The sequence below is a fragment of the Triturus cristatus genome, chromosome 9, assembly GCF_964204655.1.
Source record: "Triturus cristatus chromosome 9, aTriCri1.1, whole genome shotgun sequence".
NCBI lineage: Eukaryota > Metazoa > Chordata > Amphibia > Caudata > Salamandridae > Triturus > Triturus cristatus.
In genome coordinates, this window is record NC_140592.1 from 611146423 (window position 1) to 611170761 (window position 24339).

Sequence of the window (24339 nt, forward strand, 5' to 3'; positions counted from 1 at the left end):
TTAAATAATGTGGATTCTTTTTTGCACTCCTTTGGAATCTTGTATCGTTACATGACTGTAAAAAATGCTGTATATTATATATACAGCTTTTCAATTTATCCTTTTTCTTGTTAGGAATTATGTTGACATATTTCACTACTATTATCTGTTTATTGACTATTTACCTTGCTATGTTAAATTCTGCCATATTGGACTGCTGTGTTTTGAATTGATATTTCTCTATAAGATATGTATTTACTTATGTATGCTATAGTTAATTGTATAGTATTGCTATATTGTTTTCCAATAAAGCTTTTAAACTAAAAAAAACAATATTGGCACGAACAAATCATTATTTAGTACATTTTCATTTAATGACCCATATAAACACGTCCCTTACAAACGAAAATATAATTAGTGATATTAGCTTTAGGCAGAGGTCTGAGACTTTCTGTCCCACTATTGCCATCGAAAACACTAATATATTTCTACAGGTTAGAACAATGGACTCTTAATTTTATGGCCCTTGGAGTAGGGCTAAGTCTGCCTTTGCCTGCCTTGTGAAATTCCCATTTGGTTTGCAAACCACATTTCCGCTGAACAGGAATTTAGAAGGAATGTGGGAAAACCCTATTCCTGCCTAAATATCTTCCCAGTTAAAAGCTTGCGAAATTTCAGAGAAAAAACAGGCAAAAAAATAGGGAATTACAAATGGAAAGTGAGTGCAATATTCCTGATTCCTACAGTGATTCCCGTTTCTCATAGGACTCTTAGGGGAATACTCGTAGGACTGTAATATCCGCAGTCCTTGCTAGTAAGGCAGTGCTGTACTACAAAACATTCATTAATCCAGCAGATAGCAACTAAAAGACTACTATCTTCAAGGGGAAATCCTTAGTCATGGGTAGAACCAAATGGCTGTGAATCAGTACACCCACAAAACCATAATAATAATGAACACAGAAAATAAAAATAATAAATAATAATAGAATAATAAAATATAATAGAATAAATAGTAGTCATATTCTATGTATAGAGTTTTGATTATATCTAATGGCAGCGAAGTGCTATATCTGGTAAACCACAAGCACAAAGTCATAGGTGAAGAAACTGGGTTGGGGACAGTTAATGCATTGTGATATAATGTTCTTTCAAGAGGGGTGTCTTCAATTCTTACTAAATTGGAGCACAATTGGTCAGTGTAATGGATACAGGCTGCATGGATGGAAAAGCCTGCCATCTTAATTTTTTAATTTTTTTACACTTCTGAGCCTGCAGTCTGATGATTTCCTAGCTGCAGGTGTGCCGAGAACCACCAAAGATAGTATGCTTTTCTGCAGGAAAAAGTGAGGGGTGGGTGCTGGTCATGAAGGCTTTGTAAATGATCCAGCTGGTTTTGAACATGATGCATGCCAGTAAATGAATCCAATGAAGTTCCATCAGGATTGGGGTAATGTGATTATATTCTACTACCACAGAATCAAAACAGAGAAAATGTAGTGTTGGCGTGGTTGCTACTAGGCCTGGGTGAAATTTCCCATACACAGGCAGAGTAATTTTGCTTAATGGTTTTGCAACTTTTCGGTTATGCTTGTTACTTAACATTTCTGAAATATTGTGACAAAGTTGTAAAATAGGAGCACCGGAACAATGTAAATGACCAGAATGAGTGTGGCTTATGTCTGTGGCACTTGTGTTTATTGCAACATCTTTAAGCACAAAATATCTATATGGACTAAAGAATGTGTTTCACAATGCTAAATGCTGATTTAGAATTTTCCATATATTTGCATACTGTTTGAGAACTTTTGCATAATTCCACATAAGAAAATTACACAAATGTTGCATACCTCTAGCGGTTACCTACCCCCATCACCTTCTGATAATAAACTCCAGCTTATGGTCTAGTAACTAAGCTTGGGTGGAGCTCACAGAGTTTCACTTGGCAGAATTCCACGGAGTTACAGAAAAACTCTGCCAAATTCTGCGGAGTTCCAGGGTGGGCAGAATACATCTCGACCATCCCTAGAAAGGTTCAGTGCACAAGCTCTCCAGCCTGTTGATGGGTGATAACAACCCACACTTGCACGCGGTTTCTGGCGTTTTCCTGTTAAACATCGCTCTCTCAGTACCTTATGCACTGTGCTCTCCTGTCGCACAGCAAAATCCTCCTTGTCTTTGGGGTCTTGACTGTGACTTTCCTGGTGTTGGGGCTCGGGCCGGGATCAGGACTGCCTTCACTCTTGGACATGGCGCTGGCAACAGGGTAAAAGAAGCACTGCGCCAGTTCATGAGGGGAAAGTGAATAGGATAGGTTCAGACCCTAGAATGCATGAAGCTCAGCGGGCAGCAGGAGTTGCTTCTCACAGATAGTGACATATGATCGGCTATGTATGTTCTTCCAGTGGTTCTTTGTTAAGTCTCCTTGAACATATGTGTACATTACAAAGTGTCATATCTGGGACTGTCATTTTCTGAAAGCCCAAGCATGATATTTTGGGACAGCAAATGAAAGGCAAACTGGGGCTGCACGGTGCCAAGGCCCACATTTTCAAACTCTGGTTGCAGCAGGACGTAGGGTGAAAACAAATGACCACCTAGAGCCATTCCTCCTCAAACTCTCGTCTGTCTCTACTATTTCTTTCCTCTCTCTCTCTCCAGTCTCCTCAAGACTCCTGTCTGCTGTATAAACCCCAGGGAAGTGACAGACGTTAGCAGCAGCCTCCCAGCTTCACAACAGGCCTCCAAAGGGGAAATGCCCGGTAGCAAAAAAACGGACAGTCATAGCCTGATTCTCGCAAAAATACCCTAGCTAACAGCCAAACAAAACGATGGCTGCAATGCCAACCACGAAAGAAGACAGCTATCCACATTTCCTACAAGTATCCTGCATATGACATGACCATGGTTCCATCCGCATCTGGAACAATAGACTCCATACCATGAGTAGCATCGCCTGCAGCCACATGCCCATCGGCCAAGTGGCGAGTTTCCCACAGACTGAAGTCACTGAGGCGTGTCCAAAGGTAAACTGACTGCAAGATCAGAGGTCCACCAACTGCCCCAGACCTTTTATCCTGCATTTTCCCTTTCCTAATATTCGAAGTTATGACCGGATGAGAGCTGCCCGAACACCCTTGGTGTTGTCCAAACGTAGAAAACATTGAAGCAGATGGTAAACTGCAAGAATGATTGGATTATAGGGCGAAATAGGTCTCCCGCTGTCAAATGATAAAACCAAAATGATAAAACAACCTATACATTCACATAGCTTCACCAAATGGAGCAAACGCAAACACAGTAATATGCCCATAGCCGCAGAAACAAATACATGCTCTCTTCCTTGTCAATGATGTGCTGGAACTTGGATTACTGAAATAACAGAGGCCCACTTCACACCTGTGTAATACATGATGTGGTATGTGTTATATATGTCAATGGCATATGGTTTGTGTTGTTTCGCTATGGTTGCTTTGTTTTGGTTTTTATGTCATAACTCATGATGTGTTTTCTTTATAATCCGTGCACAGACTTGTTTTATATTACCTGTCTGTCAGACGAGCAAGGGAGGCCTATAAAGCAGAGAGCAATGCTGACAGCTTCAACACATGCAATTGGAACAAATTCATCGTGTCCTGAGTGAAAAGCATTTCTTATTTCGATAGAAATGTAATCTCATGCTTGTAAACTGTAGAGTAAAAGTGGAAGCAAAAGTCACACTGACAGATTTGGGAGTAACAGGAAACAAGAAACCCAAAATCGAAAATCGATCAAGCCTAAGAATTTCCCAAAAATGTAAAACTCCATACTCGAATTGGCAAAAAGATTTGGGCCCTTATTACGATGAGAGTCGGAAAGCCTCTGACCGCAGGTTGGAGGCTTTCCGAGCCTCATTGCGGTTTTAGTTTTGTCTGCTGCATTGCGATGCAGGCAGTCGAAAGTGAAACTGGCTGGTGATTCCAGCCGGATTCCGATGGGTTCAAGAAGCCCGTCGGCCAGTAGGAGGCCAGGCCGTAATCCCTATGGACAGCGCCTTCGCCGTAGGGATTACGATGTCGGTTTTCGACAGGCTTTCCATGTCGGGCTTTCCAACATGGAAAGCCTGTCGTAAAGCAACATTGGGGGCCCATAGCAGGGCCCCTTCACTCTGCGACCTCCGGTTGGGGGCTTGCCCCCCTGTTTATCCCTGCACCGTGTGGCAGGCACCCTGAGGTGTCTGCCACGTGGTGCATGGATGACCAAATTCTCCCATTTGTCTATGGGACCTTGTGCTACGGCCGGTTTACGGCGGCAGCACAAGATCCCATATACGGTCGCATTGTAATCATGGTGTTGAGACCACCGACTGGAGGTCGGTTGGTCCCTAGACCACAGTGGTGTCGTGTAGACGCAAGTCTGCTCGACATCGTAATTAGGCCCTTGGTATGGTATGTAAAAGCAATTCATGTTCACAAATAAATGTGTTTGTTAGCTATAAATAGGCTAATTCCATATCAAAACAAAGAGCTGTGAGATACTACACAAGTAGTGGACTTCTTGATTTATTGAGGCCACCGTTTGAAATCAGATAACTGTCTGAAAGCAGTTTATTTGACTTTTTTTTTTAGCTTAACATTTTAGGGACAATACGGGCCTAGTTAATTTTTGCACACAAATTGTGACACAGGAAATACAGATTGCAAATAATGGTTGAGATGCACTCAAAATGTTTCCAATTTCTGTACACTGGTAACCCAAATAATATAATATAAATTCAAAGTTTGAGCATGCAAGGCCAGAGTGGGTCCCACCCAGAACCCACAAACTATATCTTGAAAACAGCTACAATACCTATGGTGTCCTAGTGGGCACTGATATCTGCCCTAAAACTACTTAGTAAAAATATTTTTTCAAAATGTTTTTCGAAATTCCTCACAGTTCAACAAGACAAACCAAAATATTCTTGTATAATGTTGACTTTCATTTTTCAATTTATTTCCAATCTTTTTTGAATTTTGCTAAATGCTGCTTCACATTAGTTAAGAACACAACAGGAATCTTCCTTGTTTATGAATGAAACAAGCATATGTTGATATACCCAATGCATTTCAGGTACCAAGACCATTCATCAGGGCTAACTATAAGACGAAGATAATTGAAATTAGACACCATCAGTACTAATGGTTTTCATGTAACAAACAACCCTTCAGGAAATGAGAAAATATATGTGTGGCTCCAAAGAACACTAGCCAGTAACAGAGTACATTCCAAAGTGCATTATGCTTCTAAATCCGTCTAATTCAGTATATAATTGGTGCAGTTTTGAAACACCCGTATGCTGTGCTCAATGATGCGGTGGACCTAAAGGTATCCTAATTGAAAACGGCCATCTCTTTGGCCGCATATACATATATATATATATATATATATATATATATATATATATATATATATATATATATATATATATATATATATATGCGGCCATATAGATGATTAAAAAAACATAAGGCTGTTTTCAATTAGGATACCTTTAGGTCCACCGCATCATATATATTACCTACTGGCGGTCGCCAGTAGGTAGTTATAGTTAGGACCACGTTTCCATAGGAAAACCTCAACATTCTATTTTGAATAACTTTGGCGCCGGTCGACGAATCCTCGCGAATTTCTCAAAATAGGTGGGGCGCTACGCTCCGCTCCTACCCTGAAAGTCTCGGGGGGATCCGTCAAGCGGGGGCTGAGATAAAAGGGGGGTCCCAAAACGCGTTTTTCCCATGCATTTTTCCATAGGACCTTTAGAACGAGCTACAGCCCGAACGGCTGAACAGAATTACTCAAAATTTGGCAGAGAGGTTGTCCCTAGGTCAAGGAAGTGCCTTTTGTAGGTTTGGTGTAAATCTGTTCAGTAGATTCTGAGAAAATAGCCTTTAAATCAATATATATATCTGAGCCCGCTTACGGTACGCTTACCGTACGCTTACGGTAAGCGTACCGGTGGCGTGCGCGAGCGCGATTCTGATTGGCTCTTAGATCTTAGTAAACATTCGAATCGGCCGAAACCAGGAAGCGGCGGCCGCCATTTTGTGTATTTCACTCTGAAAAAAAAGAGTGAAAACAAGGAAAGGGGGCAATGAGGAGAGTTACAGACCCCCTAACATTTGTAAGGGGGTCAAAGAAGGACAGAAAAGTACAAAAAAAACATTTATTGATTTTAAAAAAAATCACGGGGTACGCGTACGGTAAGCTTACGGTAAGCGTACGGTAGAAAAAAAAAAAAAATTGAAAATCAGATTTAAGTGTTTAGATATTAGGGGGCTCTAAAAAGAGCCGTTGTGTTTATGAAATGATTTTTTAGTGGTACCTACAAGTAAGTACCGATGCAGAGTCTAAGGTTCAAGAGGAAGACTCTGTTCCCTTCATCATTGAAGTGCACACCATCTCCTCTATAAATGTCTTGCATGTCATAACGCAAGTTGTTGTGGTAAATGGCACCCATACCATAGTCACGGAGGAAAGCAGAAACAGATTTGTTGACGTGCTTTCTTGCTTTGTCATCGCACCGCGTGCCCACCGTGCGTGCACGGCACTAACTGCGTAAAGTGGGCGCGCGGTGCGCGAAGCGCACCGCGTGCTCACTGTGCGCGCACGGTGCGCGAAGCGCACCGTGCGCGCACGGAACGAACTGCGTTAAGTGGGCGCGCACGCCACGAATGGCGTAAAGTAACTTAGCATTTAAAAAACCGTACAAATTCACTGAAAAAACCATAGGTTTCACACACGTTATAGTTAGGAATTAGCATTTAAAAAACCTTGCAAATTCACTGAAAAAACCATAGGTTTCACACATGTTATAGTTAGCGGAAATTTTACTGATAAAAAACCAATGAAATTCCCCCGTTATAGTTAGTGCAGGCAACTATAACTCACGCGACCGCAATCTTCTGCTGATGACATATGTGTCTTTATGAAAAAAAAATATTTGTAATATATGTATAGCTAAAAATGTATGGAAGAAGACATGGGCAAATAAGTGTCTAAATACAGTATTAGCATCAGCAGAGGATTGCGGTCGCGTGAGTTATAGTTGCCTGCACTAACTATAACGGGGGAATTTCATTGGTTTTTTATCAGTAAAATTTCCGCTAACTATAACATGTGTGAAACCTATGGTTTTTTCAGTGAATATATATATATATATACACACATTCACTGAAAAACCCATAGGTTTCATGCACGTTATAGTTAGGAATTGGCATTTAAAAAACCTTAGAACTTCACTGAAAAAAACATAGGTTTCAGGGGCGTTATAGTTAGCTGGACATTTCCCTCGTACAAAACCCTAGAAATTGTGGGTAAATTGGAGTGTGATTAATTATTTGCATGACTGACTAGGTGTGTTAGTACGTCTATGGATGATTGGCGTTGTCTGAGTGTCTATATAGGTGTATAAATGCATATGATAGTCCTGTACTGAGTGACTGTAAGTATGTGTGACTGTACAGGTGAGTGAGTGGAGGTGTGTGTACACCTAAGAGTGAATGAGTGGTTATGTAGTTATTGGTATTGGAGTATCTATGGTTTTGAGAATGGCCGTCTGAAATTTTGAGTCGGTGTATCAAAGGTTAAATTAGGGTGTGAGAACATGCACTAATTTATCACATGGATGATGTCATCAGTGATGTCATTTGAGATGTCATCAGTGATGTCAGGAGTGATGTCACTGACCATGTCATGAGTGATGTAATATGTGACGTCATCAGCAGTGCATTGCGGGAGCGCGAGTTATAGTTAGCTGAACTAACTATAACGGGGGAATTTCTAGGGTTTTGTATGAGGGAAATGTCCAGCTAACTAGAACGCCCCTGAAACCTATGTTTTTTTCAGTGAATTTCTAAGGTTTTTTAAATGCCAATTCCTAACTATAACGTGCATGAAACCTATGGTTTTTTCAGTGAATTTCAAAGGTTTTTTAAATGCTAATTCCTATCTATAATTTAGCACTAAAGCTATGATGTTTAATGATTTTCAATGGATTTCTAAATTTTTGTATTTCAGTCTGTCAATTCCTTTAATTATGTTTTTTTTTAAATTCATTTTTATCACCTTTAACGTATTTTTTCAATTAATTCTTTTAAAAATTACAAAATATGTTTTTATTGGTTTAAAAAAAAATTGTTAATGTTTTCAAATATATTTTTATATTTTTTTTAAATATTTTTTAAACTATATTTTCAAAACTTTATTTTTCATTTCTTTTTCCCATTGTTTTGGGATCCGCGCACCCAATGTGCACCGTTCTCGACTCCTACGTGTAAGCATCAGCGTACGGTAAGCGTTGGGTACATGTTTGGTGCGCGATTGCAATGCAACTGGTACGCGATTCCAAGCCTATACGCGACACGTATGATGCACGCTTACTCGCTTCCGCGATGCGTCATGTGCGTGCAAGACGCGGTGGGTGCACGAATCCCGCGAAATATTTTACATTTAAAAAGACATATATATATATATATATATATATATATCGCTGCTCCGTGGTCTTGCCTGCTGCTGCACTCGTGAGCGGGTGCCCGGTCCAGCGGTGGCAAACCGCTAAATATCAAGCTCCTTACTGTCAAGTAAATTCAGACCAGCACTCACGTTGGGTATAAACTTGTTACGGTTTATTCACGGGACAAATAATAACAAACGCGTTTCGGCGTCAGCCTTCGTCAGTGTCGACGGCCGCCGTTGCCGTGACAGCTTAAATTCAAATCAATTTCATGCAATGGACGAAGGACTGATGCTCGACTTTGAGCGCCATCTTGTAATATGTTGATATTCACATATGTTATAACAAATTCATAATACAGCCTAAAGTCATAGTCTGGTAAGATTAATTCATAATGCGGAACCACCATTGATAAATAAATAAATAAATACATTAGCGGGTGGCAAGTGTTCGCGCGTGCAATAATTATTCTTTTACAGCATCAATTTGTTCTGTATGGGATCGCGCTATTCTCCACAGTTACCCATTCTCCAGCCTGACATAACAATTAGTCAAACCAATTCATAATGAGGAACCACCGTTGATAAATAAATGCCTTCATAGGTCGTGAGTGATCGCGTCTGAATTCAATTCATTCATTCACAACATAATTTAATCCTATATGGACTCGCGCTATCTGGAATCATTCACGCCCTGGATGGGCAGGCTTACAACCTCCAACTGCTCTGTAGAAAAGTTTATATACATGTAATGCTAGTGATTTGTCTGTCATGTGTGTGTCACATGTGATTCCTCATCATCTCGTGTCAACATACTGCCCTGTATGGGCATACTATAGTGGTTCCAATCTGGGGATGTATTTTGAATTATAACCAGATCTATTACCGTCCAAAATTGCATGCATGATGACACAGAGTGTGGGTTACTAATTTCTATTTCTCTCACAAATGGACTGCTAGTTCTTCCCCGCTATTAAGACCACCTGGATGTTTCGTTTGTAGGTCAATAATGTAGCGGGATTCCAGTCTCCTCAGACTCCTCTCTCTGTCACCTCCCCTGATGTTCTTCGGGACATGATCGAGACAGAAAAATTGCAAGAGAGATCTATTACTATTGTGAATCTTAGCAAAATGTCGTGCGACCGGATAGTTGGTGTCTACACTAGTTATTGCCCTTTGGTGTTCTAAGATTCTCATTTTCACAGGATTTATTGTGCTCCCGATATATCTCAGGCTGCATGGACATGTCAAACAGTAGACCACGTATGGGGTGCTGCATGTCATAAATTTATTTATCTTGCTCTGTCTTGATTCATTTGCAATTTCGTAAGTTGTGACTCGTTTGCTTGTGGCACAAGCTCTACATTTGCCACAGGGAAAGGAGCCATGTAATCGCTGTAAGCCTGTATCGGGTTTCTTAGTTTCCAAGTGGCTCTCCACTAGCTCGTCTTTCAGAGATCTAGCTCTACTGAAACTAATACTTGGTTTCATTGGTAGATCCCTGCCAATGATCGTGTCAGATCTTAGAATTTTCCAGTTACTCTGTAGAATGCGCCTGATATCCGGTGCCGCATTAGAGTAGCTGGTGATCATGCGAAACCTGTTCTCAACATCTGTGGTGTTTGTTCGTACCTTCTCCTGAAACAAGAGCTCGGACCTGGTCTTTAGGGCTACCTTACTTTCGGCCCTTCTTAGAATATCCGTAGGATACCCTCTAGCTCTAAAACGTTTAAGGCTTTCTGTTGCCGCCATCTTATAGTCCTCCTCCCGAGAGCTATTCCGTTTGATTCGAAGTAATTCCCCATAGGGGATACTTCGGATCAAACTTGCGGGGTGACTGCTCTTTCTGTGTAGTATAGAATTCCCTGCGGTTTTCTTTCTATAGAGTGCAGTGTGTAATGTACTGTCCTCCACGAATACTCGCAGGTCTAGAAATGACACTTCCTTGGTACTTATTTCCCCAGTGAATCTAAGGTTTAGTTCATTGGTGTTTAATGAGGAAACGTACTTCTCTGCTGACTCTCTTGACCCTCTCCAAATACTGAAGAGGTCGTCTATGTACCTTCTCCAACAGATTAAATTATCAACTCCCTCTTCACTGGTCTCTGCCCAGGCCACCTGCTTCTCCCACCAGCCCACGAATAAATTCGCGTAGCTGGGGGCGAAGCAGGTGCCCATCGCAGTCCCTTGTATCTGCCTGTACCTTTGTTCCTGAAATAAGAAGATATTGTTCAGACAGAATAGTATAAACTCAATGATCATTTCATTATGATCCAAAAATTTGAGTGACCGTCCTTTCAAAAAGTATTTCACCGCTGTTACTCCATCCGTATGTCTTATGCTTGTATATAAGCTTGATATGTCCAAAGTTATCAACACAAAGTCTGATTCCCAAATGATCCCCTGTATCTGGCTTAAAAAATCTTTAGTATCGCGAGTGTACGATGTTAGCTGTGATACTAATGGGGCCAAAAAATAGTCCACATATCTTGATAGGTTCTCTGTCAGGGCCCCTAACGATGAGACTATTGGTCTGCCTGGGGGATTCGTGTTGTCTTTGTGTATCTTTGGGAGGTGGTAAAAGGTCGGGATCCGTGGATACTTGCTCAATAGGAAGTTGACTTCATCCGTCGACAAGATACCTTTGTCGTGCCATTTGTTGATCATTCGTTCAAATGCCTCTATACTGTTCAGGTATTCTTTTTCACTGACAGGTACATAACTCTCACGATCATTCAATTGTCTCATGGCTTCTCTACAGTAATTCTCTTTAGTTTGTAAGACGATGTTGCCTCCTTTATCCGAAGGTTTCACTATAATTTCGGTGTCATTTTTCAAATCCCGAATTGCCATTTTCTGGTTATACGTCAAGTTCCATCTCATCTTTTTACGCTTTTGTATTCTCAATAGAAGGAGGTCTTTGTTGACACTCTCCGCAAACACATCTATTGCATCAAGAGGCATCTGAGGGTAAAATTTAGAGTTTGGTTTAAATGGGCTCTTCGCTCTTGTTTGCGTGATGTCCATCTCCTCTACTCTGTCCCGATAGCCTCTATGTCTCAACTCCTGGGTGTTAAATTCCTCTCCAAGTTCTTCTAGGGTAGCCATGGTGTCGAGGTCTCTGATCGTCAATTGACCGATGTTTTCTTCCCCACTACTTTCTTCCATGGGTGTTCTCATCGGATCTTTCATCTTGAAAAATGTATATAATTTTATTCTTCGTATATATCTGAACATATCAATCCGTGTTTGGGTGTATTCAAAGTTTTCAGTTGGGCAGAAAGTCAAACCCATCCTTAAGACCGATTCTTCTGTCTTTGTTAGTTTTTTGTTGGTCAAATTGACAATTGTTAGATTCTCTCTCAACGCTTCGTATTCCTGCCCCGTCTGGTCCTGGTATTGGTTCTGACGTTTTCTGCCGCCCCTCCTTTTGATTCTCTTGCTTTGGTTTCTGGGGGTCTCCCTTTTCCCCCTCTCAGCCAAGTTTGTCGGATTAAATTGAATTCCTCGTGAAAAGGGGGAGTCTGGACTGCGGCTCTTTGGTTCGCGCTTCCACCTTCCTCCTCGGACTGTTCGGCGCTTGTAACTTCAGATTCCGAGGTGAATTCAGGCTCAGTAGTTGGTTTTCTTGTTGTGGATCTTAAATCACGTCTAGGGGCATCATACTTTCTAGAGAAATGGTTGAGATGCACTCAAAATGTTTCCAATTTCTGTACACTGGTAACCCAAATAATATAATATAAATTCAAAGTTTGAGCATGCAAGGCCAGAGTGGGTCCCACCCAGAACCCACAAACTATATCTTGAAAACAGCTACAATACCTATGGTGTCCTAGTGGGCACTGATATCTGCCCTAAAACTACTTAGTAAAAATATTTTTTCAAAATGTTTTTCGAAATTCCTCACAGTTCAACAAGACAAACCAAAATATTCTTGTATAATGTTGACTTTCATTTTTCAATTTATTTCCAATCTTTTTTGAATTTTGCTAAATGCTGCTTCACATTAGTTAAGAACAAAACAGGAATCTTCCTTGTTTATGAATGAAACAAGCATATGTTGATATACCCAATGCATTTCAGGTACCAAGACCATTCATCAGGGCTAACTATAAGACGAAGATAATTGAAATTAGACACCATCAGTACTAATGGTTTTCATGTAACAAACAACCCTTCAGGAAATGAGAAAATATATGTGTGGCTCCAAAGAGCACTAGCCAGTAACAGAGTACATTCCAAAGTGCATTATGCTTCTAAATCCGTCTAATTCAGTATATAATTGGTGCAGTTTTGAAACACCCGTATGCTGTGCTCAATGATGCGGTGGACCTAAAGGTATCCTAATTGAAAACGGCCATCTATATGGCCGCATATACATATATACATATATATATATATATATATATATATATATATATATATATGCGGCCATATAGATGATTAAAAAAACATAAGGCTGTTTTCAATTAGGATACCTTTAGGTCCACCGCATCATATATATATATATATATATATATACACACATTCACTGAAAAACCCATACACAGTAACCTCTAACTGCAGTGTGCTGTAGTTCTTCTGAAGCACAGGGATACAACATATGTACATAAATATTTTGCACATCTATGCTTCTCTCTGCACGGCTGCTTAAATTGCAGCCATGTGGTGACACAGGCACCCTTGCACCATAGTGGAAGGGTATCTGTGTCATGTGCTGTTTGTTTTTGTGCAGAAAGACACACCTTCCTGCACCAAAACAATCAATAAACGCATTTTTCTCCTTCAATGTATGCTGAACATTTTAGCATGCATTGAAGATTTAAAAATGAGGAGAAAAGAAAACAATTCTCCTTGTTCTGCTTTCGTACACCAATTAGAGAATGGTGTAGCATTCACACACATATCGAGATTTATGATTTCTGATAAATCTGGAGATGTGTCTTGTTCTATGAGTATTCAGTGCAATCATACACAACAACACTTATAGAACAACCTTTCAACGCAAAGTGGTGTGTATGATGAGGTTGTATTTACATGGAGTAGAAAAAGTACACTGAGCGCCTTTTCCTCTCTTTGTAAATATGAAAGAGTGTCATGCGCAATAACTATGTTACAAAAAGAGACATATTTCTGTTTTAAAATTGCTATTGAATAATAGAAGGTAAGCACAGAGTTTTTTCTGCAAAGATGCTCAAACAAGAATGATTGAAATGATTGCGGTCCTTCAATAGGTACAATGGGAAATATTATGAAACACTCAAATCTGTTTTTTTGGAGGTCACATAATATCCGGTAACAGAGAGATATCAAAACTACATCGGTATAAACAGAGTGTTTTTAAAAAAGTGTTCAATCTTTGTAGGTTCTTGCAGATCTGCCCATTCTGCATATTAATACTTAGTTAAACTTTCATTCACAGTAATAGAAATTAAAAATGGTATACATTTATATCAGATTTTTTTTGCAATAAAAATTGATGTAAACTGCTTATTTTAGAATTAGGATCTGTAAAGAAAAGAAAAAATAGTTATAACGTGTAATAATACATTTTTTACAAAACAGCATAATTTCAACAAAGTAATTTGTTTGCCTTTTTTGCTGTTCACAGAATATATTGAATTTCACTAGAAATAGTGATTTCAATCGTACTCATCACTTAACAGCGGGCAAAAAAAAACAATCAAAAGGATTGTTTAAAAAAAACAACATGCTATTCTCAGTAAAATACCACAAGATACAAATCACACATATATTAAATGCTTATGGCTAACAAAATGTATACGTTTAACTTATAAAAACTGTAAATATTGCCGCTTAAAAATATTCACCGAGTCAATGAGCACAAAAAAGTCCATAATTCAAACATATACCTTTCCTTAAGGCCAAATGGTATTTTTGCACTCCTTTTTATGTAAATTGTCCAATGGTAGTCCTATTAAATTATAATAATAAATTTCTCAGAGAATGAATTATCTTCCTAAAACTTTGACTTTAAAAATATTAGGTAGGAATTAGGTAATTCCCTAGGCAAACGTTGTTTGAAAACCAACTGGAAATAATTACAAAGTGTCCAGCCTTTATCACATTTTAGATAGGCAGTGTAATGTCCAGATGTGGTGGAAGGACCATCATGGAAAATTATTGCAATTGCTACAAAAGTCCTTCCTGATATTGATAGTTGTGTTGCTACAAACTGCTTTATTAAAGTATCCAATTTTCTTCCATCAGCTGTACAACATTGCATCATTAAAATGATGTATTGTCCATATTTTGTTAAAAATAATGTGGATAACATTTCTGATTACATTGGCTACAGTCCATGTTTTGATTTGCACATTTAACTATTTTTAGTAAAAGACACTGATTTACAGTCTGGTAATGTTAAATACAGAAATCTTTCAGTGTCTACATTAGTGGAACATGTATACATGCAATGTTCACAATGATGTTCCCATTTGTAAGAAAGGCCAAAATTATTTTCTATTTCTACACCTTCATTTTCACAAATGGTAAGCATATATATTAAAAATTCCTGAGCATCTTGTTGGATATTTTGTGTAAATTGTGTAGAACCAGAACACACATCCAAAAGATTACGAAACAGATTGTATTTTACTTGTATCTGTTGTCAATTTTTCATAAACAGAATGCAACAGAGAACAAAATCTTTTTGGCCGAATCTGCATAATTTGTTCATGCAAACCTTCAAGATAAAAAACAACATTGACCACTACATTAGCATAGCAGTTGACACCTGAACTATTTTCAAACTGATAACCAACAACCTCTTCAACAGTGTCCAATTTATTTTTACTTGCAATCACAACATTATCTTGTTCTATTCCCTTCTCGACACCTTCAGAACAGATATTCTCAAATCTTCTTTTTCGACCAATCACACGCTTTTCAAATACAGGATATTGACCTAAATTTGGAGCTTAACCTATTATACTCTTTTACACGGTTTGCATCTGCAGTAACTTTTGTCTCATCAAAATCAATCAAAAACAAACCAGATAATGTTCTGACTCGCGACAAAGCAACATATGCCATACCCTCTTTAAATACAGTAGATCCAATGTTCACCAATGCACTGTCTACACAATCCTTGAGATTTATGAATAGTCACTGCATATGCCAGAGAAAATGGAAATGGTTTCCTACGGACATATAAATATTTAACAAGCAGAAAACGAACTGAACAACAACCAATTTCTTTAACATCTACAATCTGATCAAATTAAATTTTTAAAAATTCAATTCATTCCTTTTTCTGATAATTAACAAAATCCACCACTTTACCCATTGCACCATTAACTAACCCTTTTTTTACATCCAAATTACGCCTTAAAATTTACCTGACAGTTTACACACGCTTATAGTGTCTTTTCTAAACCAGCTATTTTAGATATTTTTTTTATAAAGAATCCAGTTTTGTTTTCAAGGTTCCCGTCAAAAATAGTGATTCCTTCATGCTCTATTTTATTGATGACTTCCATTTTTATAATTTCTTCATTTTCCAGTTTCAATAGTTCTTCGTTAAATATGGAACACTCGCGCAGTGTTGGCATTAAAAAGATCACTGATTTATTTTCAGCAATTTTCATGTACACTTTTGCAGGAACTACATTTTCATTTGGAAAGACATTGCAAAGTAATCGACTTTCCAAAGATCGTTTGCCATGTTTTGTACGAATTCCAATTCTTATATCTTGAAGAATACTTCCATATTCAGTATCATTTGCCTGTCGCATATTTGTTGTCAGTTCTTTGAATTCAAAATTAGTCCAAATGTTCACATTACCAACACTACCAAGAGACTTTCTGGTATCTTCATGTGCAAGTGTTTTAAATACCGGTTGTCCTTTTACCGGAGTTAGTTGCAATAGATCTCCAAAAACTATGACGTGTTTTCCTCCAAATAACACGTCATACTCTGTTTTAAGAATTTGCTGCATTCTTAAATGCATAAAGGCAAGCACCAAGTTTGACACTATGCTCACTTCATCAATAATGAGAAGTTTCACTTTCTTCAGGACTCTTGAAACTTCACAACAAGCTTCTCCAGATAGCTTGTGGTATTCCAATTTGTTCTCATGCTCTACTGGTAGCATAAGTAAATGATGTAAAGTAATTCCTTTAATGTTATGTGTTGCCAACCCAGTTGGAGCAGTGACAACACAAGACAAATGCGACTCAGTTGTGTTTTGCAGATAACTTGTAATTACTTTAATTAAGAAACTTTTTCCTGTTCCAGCTTGACCACTCACATACATTCGGATAGGTTGAAATTATGTACAGGAGCACCCTTTCTTTACATGAAGTAATCCATGGTCAATCTGCTCTTTCACTTGTTGATATATTTGTTTCTGTTCAACATTTAGTTGTTCTTCCAAGTTTCCTAACTGTATTACATCTTCTTGAGCTTGATACATTGCTGTTTCCACCTCATTCATGGCAGTTGCTGCTTCATTTTCAACAATTGGTTGTCCAAGTGGATCTTGACTCAGTGCAGCAGAACTGTGACTGTCTTGAGAACTGTCTCTCGCAATCTCAGCTGCAATTCTAACTTCTTGATCAATTTCATCATTCAACATTTTCACATAATTTGCAAAAGCACTGCATTGTATGCTATCTTTACAAGCATTAAATGAATCTTCATAGCTCTGAAAATCTCCAAGTAATTCCAGTTCTGAATGCCATGGTTTGAACATTTGCAAAAGGGCTAAATAGTAAAATTCCCTTTTATCAGCAGTGTCGCAACTCAGTTTCTTGTGATTTATTAAGTTTCCTTTCCTTTGTTTCACCAGACATCCTTTGGAACCAATCACTGCATATTTTCCATCATTGATGTTCTCTGTAGTATTCCGTTTAAAAGTGTAGTTTTGCAGCACTTCATAGAGACACATGTTCTCAAGATGATGACTTCTGTTTGGGTAATAGGTGTCCAACATATTTGTTTTCAAAATATCTGTACATTCTGGTTCTTTTTCTGCTAAGTATACAGATTTCAGTACCCGATTTCGCATTCCTGCAAGACCTAGACTCACCCAAATGATTCTTCTACTTTTGGAATATAGACTTGCAGATGATAACCAATCTGAACATTCATATGCTCCAATTTCACGATGCGATAACATCTTCAAACTGAAACTGTATAATTTCTTACTTAGAGTCTTTTCATGAGAAATCTCTTCCCACATTTCTTTCAATTCCGTCTTTTCTGATTTAGTAATGTAGGATGTTACATATCGTGCAACAGCAATGGAATTGACCGCAACATACTGAATATCCATGTTAGCATTTCACATGGATCAAATAACTGGATTGTAGTCATTTATGTATTTTAATTCTTCACTTCTTCTTAAGTTCTAGGTATTTTTCAGAGATTTTCTTGTGATGGTATGTCGCATAGCTGACATAACACTGTTCACTCTTCCTTTGGATAATACAGGACATGGAAATCCAAAACGACATTTGGTATAGAACTTATCCTTTGACTTGTAATTTCGTCAACAGTATTTTCCACATCGATGGCTTTGGAATCGTAAGACTTGTTGTTTTAAGTTTTTATGTTCTCTGCTATTGGGTAAAGCACATGTGGCATAATCTTCAATGAAAGACAAAACAGTTTAATCTGAATTTGTTCCAAATTTGGGGGCGTCCTTGATCCATAACAACATATGTATATGAGGAGCACCTCTTGCTTGATACTCCTTTCTCCAAAAGAAATCCACAACTTCTCCAAGAGGAGGATTCTTTTTATTGCAGATGAAAGACATCATAGCTTCAAATCTATGATTGAAATATCTGCATACATTAACAGGATCCAATGAGCACAATTCTCCAGGTGACTTGTATTCAATATTTTTTATATTGGAATTTGCCTCTCGAAGACATTCAAGTAAATCATCCCAAGCATACTCAGCACAGCTTATTGTAACAAACCATGTAGGAGTTCCCAAGTTCCGTAGCATACATTTCAGTTCTCCATGACGACGGTACCAATATTCATTAGTCCTACGCTGACATGCCATCAGATTAATCAACAGAGATTCTAAATGATCATCTCTCTGATGCACTTTATCCATAAAATCCTTTGCAGTTACATTTTGCAGATGCATTCCAGTTTTTAAAATGTGATTTACTGCATATGAAAGTCCAGACAAGTCACTTTCAAACAGAAGACGAAACGTATAAGGGATACATTGTCGAAATCTTGGATCTTCTGCATATAATCTTGTTGTCCGATATTCAGATGCAGGAATCTGCACAGGACGTTCATCATATCGTCCACCTTTTCCTGTTGGAAACAACTGCGGGAAACAACAAGCTTCCAAGCTCTCTTCCCATACACTCATGGGACTTCCTCTTACTTTTTCATTTGGAACAACTCAATCATATTCCCCATCACCTCTTTAAGAATGAAGTGGCTGTACACTGTAATGTTCATAGATTTCTTCACATCTGGACATGTCCACTTTTTCAATTTGTCCACTTAATGTTTCAGTATCTTCTGCTAAATCTATTTCTTCTTCTCCTACAAACACATTTCTATAGTACTCATTATTTTTTAACAGATACAATGATGCCTTTTGCACTTTTCTAACATCCACTAACTCTTGCCAGATTTTCTTATTCTTAGTAGGAACACCATTAACTAGAATGACTAGTGGCTCATTTTCTGCATGGTCTACACCAATAGTTTCAATATGTTGCCTTAAATCTAACAGTAAATACACAACTCTTCCTTTCAATCCTCTTTGCAACTCTGATGGAGGAAATTTACCTGTTTTAGGCTCCATACGAACAATAGCCTGAAACGGGTGAACACATTGAATGAGAATAGACTCATACGTATTTAAATCTATCAGCGCTGGAGGAATAGCAACCAACTCTAGATTATTATGAACAGCTCTAGCAGGCATTTTATTCTCATCTAATTTGTTATAGCAATATTTGCAAATACGCTGCTCAGATCCCAAATCAAAACAATCCTCTACTAACAAATAAGTTGCAAATTCCATCCACTTATCATTATCTTCTATTTCACTTTTTAAATACAGATTGACACCCCTAGTCTGAGTTTTATAGTGAGTTCGCCGACAACAAATACAAGAAACATTTGGTCTTTCACCTGAAATTACCTTAAACTTTGTGATTTCATCCTCAAAATGTTTTGTAATTACGGGTTCTACATTGTCTTCAACATTTTGTCCTACTAATGTGCCCGTTTCTGCACTCTCTTGCTGAGGACCAAAGTAACAAAACTCAATATCATCACAAACCTTCTTCACATCTGATACTGAGCCCCGCAAAAGAGCACTGTTCAACTCATTTAACTTTAGTGCTGGACTTTTTGCATAATACAATCTTCTCACTAACTTCCGCATTTGAGTATGATGTACTGCCAGCATCCTGAAATGGTGAAAAACACTTTGATAAACTTTCCTAGAAAGACAAGCCAGAGAATGACCTTGCAAACCAGTATTTTTTCTTACTCTGCAAGGGTCTAGTCCTTACAACACCTTAATCTTTTGTTTAACACTTTTTTTACTATATGCTCGTAAAAAACTACATAATTTATCAATAGATTCCTGTCGTACACTACAAATACTACTGCAATCCCAAGTATACACAGGGTGTTTAGGACGTCTCCCTAGAACTTCATAAGCTATCACTTCTTCTGCATTTCTTTCAACCATTTTCTCTTTCTCAATTGGACAACCATCTCTAACTTCATTACCTCTACCACTGGTGTCAACTGCAAACAGTCATTTTTTGCTCTGTAAATAACTCTCTTCATTAAAGAAAGGCTCTGAACTGGAATTGTGTTTCCATTCTCCCAAAAAAAATCACAACATTTTTTCTATTAATTACTCTTTTCCTCCTACTTTTGGTCTTAATTAAATTGATTGGTTTATCTAGTGATCGAATTCTGTTTAATACTAAAATGAATAGTTTCCTTTTTACTTCAAAAGCCTTTTCAACAATGTTTTCAATATGCTTCTTCTTTTTATAAAATAGAGCTCTCTTTTTATATTTCTTCACATCTTTCAGCAAATTATGTACTACTTTCTTGTAAAATATTTTTTTGCGTAATTCCTTATACTGATTTTGCCTTCTTTTAGCATATTTTGTCTCCTTTGACTGAACATTTGTTTTTTTGCTTTTCCTCTTATTTTGATTTGTTTTGTAGTTGAAACATTCTCAGTGGTTTCAGCATTCTGTACATTCTGTTTGCTCCTACAAACATTTTTAATAAATTGCTTGGTGATCTTACCAGAAGATTTTTTCTTTTTAGCCACATTATCTTGTACATTCAATACTTGTGGTTGATTTTTCTTCAAGTAATTCCCCTGTCTCTGTTCTTTTCTTTTTCTGGCATGATTTCTCTATTTTAACGTTGAAAAACAGTATCTGTAAAAAAGAATCACAAATAAAAGTATATTAATAATCTTTCAAATTTCTACTATTCCATTACTGTAGAAACCCATTTTATATAAAAACTGACTAAGAAACTATAGCCCTGAAGCACAAGTGTGACGATGGTTAAAACACTACATGCATAGTGCATACTACTTTGAAGCAGTTCATGCCCTAAAGCCTACCTCACTAAAAGACTACATGCTAACTGACTGAATGATTACAATACTATAAGGAGACACACTGGGTGAGTGACAGGGTGTTTCCTAGAAGTGTATGAATACTTACATGGATATTGATGGTGTCAAAGACAAGTGTGTAGGTGATTAGAGACCTACATGCATAGTGGACACATGTTTGAATCCATCCATATGTTAAGGCCTGTCTCAGTCCAGTACTACTTGGATACTGACTGAATGATTAGAGTACTGCAAGCAGAGTGCCTGGGTGAATTTATAAGTGTTTGGGTTTTGGCACAGTGAATGGATTAGTCCATGGTGCTGAATGGGTCACTAGACGACTGAATGGGGAGTGACAGGGTGTTTGCTAGAAGTGTATGAATACTGACTAGGGAATTGAAGGTGTGAAAGACAAGTGTGTAGGTGGTTAGAGGACTGCATGCATAGTGGATAGGCATTTGAAGCAATTCATGTGCTAAGGCCTGGCTCACTGCATGAGTACTTGGGTACTGACTGAATGGTTAGAGTGCTGCAAGGAGAGAGCATGGGTGAATTTATAAATGGTTGACTTTCGGAGCAGTGAACGGATTAGTACATGGTGCTGAATGGGTCACTGGAGAAGTATAAGGAGAGTGACAGAGTGTTTGTGGGAACTGTATGAATACTGTCTGGGATATTGAAGGTGTGAAAGACAAGTATGTAGGTAGCTAGAGACCTACATCCATAGTGGATAGATGTTTGAAACAGTCCATAGACTAACACTTGGATCACTGCAAAACTACCTGAGTACTGACTGAATCATTAGAGTACTACAAAAAGAGTGACTCAGTGAATCTTTTAAAGATTTTGGATTCTAGTGCAGTGAATAGGTTAGTACTTACTGCCAAATGAGTCAGTGGACGTGTGCAATTAAAGTGACAGAGTGTTTATTGGAGTTTATAGATACTGACAGAGAAATTGAAGGTCTGAAAGGCAATTGTGTTGGTAGTTAGAGGCCTCCATGCATACTGGAAACACGTTTGAATAAATCCATGTGCTAAGGCCTGCCTCACTCTATTAGTACTTAGGTACTGACTGAATGATTAGACTATTGCAAGAAGCGTACCTGGGTGAATTTACAAGTGTTTCAGTTTTGGCACAGTGAATGCATTACTACATGGTAATGAGTAAGTCACTGGAACACTGCAAGGGGAGTGACAGGATGTTTGCTGAAAGTACATGGATACTGACTGGGGAATTGAAGCTGTTAAAGACAAGTGTATAGTATGTTAGAAGACTGCATGCATACTGCATAGACATTTGTAGCCCTCTATGTGGTAATGCATGGTTCACTACATGAGTACCTGGAAACTGACTGAATCATTAGACTACTGCTAGAAGAGTGCCTGGGTAAAACTGTTAAGTTTTTCAATTTTGGCGCAGTAAAAAGATTAGTACATGGTACTGGATCAGTCACTGGATGAGTGCAAGATGAGTGACAGGATGTTTATTGAAGTATATAGATACTGACTAGTTAAATAAAGAAGTGAAAGACAAGAGTGTAGGTGACTAGAGGCCTGTATGCATACTGGATAGGAGTCCATGTTGTAAGGCCTGGCTCGCTGCATGAGTACTTGGATACTGACTGAATGATGAGAGTACTGCAAAGAGAGTGCCTGAGTGAATTTATAAGTGTTTGGGTTTTGGCGAGGTGAATGGTTTAGTATATGCTACTGAATGGGTCAATAGAGGAGTACATGGGGCGTGACAGGGTGTTTGCTTGAAATGTATGGATACTGACTGTGGAATTAAAGGTGTGAAAGAGAACTGCGTAGATGGTTAGAGAACTGTATGCATAGTTGATAAGCATTTGAATCAATGCATGTGCTAAGGCCTGCCTCACTCCGTTACTACTTGAATATTAACTGTATGTTTACAGTATTGCAAGGACAGTTCCTGGGTTAATACATAAGCAATGACTGCCTTCTAATTCTACCAAAACTTGAGAACAGGAAAGTTTTTAAGCAGTTATGCGTATTCAAAGATATGAAGTACCGAAATGCTTCTCTCACAGTGGTTCCCAAATGCACACAGACTCATAGTGTGATTCTAGACGAGAACACTATCCCTAGGAGTTTACCAAAACTCATTCACTACTGTGGAAGGGGTAAGGGGACTGCACACAATCTACATATTTCAGTACTGCACTTTTCTGTCAATGCCTGACTCATTTTATCAATGCATAAGCAATGACTGGCTTCTAATGCTACTAAAACTTGACAACATGACAGGTTTTAAAACAGTTATCTGTCAGCAAATGCACGATGTTACCTAATGCTTCTCTCACAATCCTTACCCGAAAGGAACACTGACTCACAGTGTGATTGTAGACAACCAACACTTTCCTAGGAGTTTACCAAAACTCATTCACTAGTCTGGAAGGGGTAACGGTACTGCACACAATCTACATATTAAAGTACTGCACTTTAGTGCGAAATCTGACTCATTTTATCAATCCATAAGCAAAGACTGGCTTCTAATGCTACTAAAACTTGCCAAAATGAGAGGTTTTAAAACAGTTATCTGTCAGCAAATACATGATGTTACCAAAGGCTTCTCTCACAGTGGTTCCCAAATGCACACACACTCACGGTGTGATTCTAGACAAGTAACACTATCACTAGGAGTTTACCAAAACTCATTCACTACTATGGAAGAGGTAAGGGAACTGCACACAATCTCCATATTTAAGTACTGCACTTTAGTGTCAAAGCCTAACTCGTTTTGTCAATGCATAAGCAAAGACTGGCTTCTAATGCTACTAAAACTTGACAACATGGCAGGTTTTCAAACAGTTATCTGTCAGCAAATACATCATGTTACCAAATGCTTCTCTCACAGTGGTTCCCAAATGCACACACACTCACAGTGGGATTCTAGACAAGCAACACTATCACTAGGAGTTTACCAAAACGTATTCACTACTATGGAAGAGGTAAGGGGACTGCACACAATCTCCATATTTAAGTACTGCACTTTAGTGTCAAAGCCTAACTCATTTTGTCAATGCATAAGCAAAGACTGGCTTCTAATGCTACTAAAACTTGACAACATGGCAGGTTTTAAAACAGTTATCTGTCATCAAATACATGATGTTACCAAATGCTTCTCTCACAGTGGTTCCCAAATGCACACAGACTCATAGTGTGATTCTAGACGAGGAACACTATCCCTAGGAGTTTACCAAAACTCATTCACTACTGTGGAAGGGGTAAGGGGACTGCACACAATCTACATATTT

The 24339-nt window shown here is 38.3% G+C and overlaps 1 protein-coding gene across 1 annotated transcript in view; it reads left to right on the top strand.

The window, feature by feature from the left end:
* The window catches only part of LOC146798382 (leucine-rich repeat and fibronectin type III domain-containing protein 1-like protein), a 2623090-nt gene that overhangs the window by 640280 nt on the left and 1958471 nt on the right, over positions 1 to 24339 (top strand). The window lies entirely within an intron of this gene.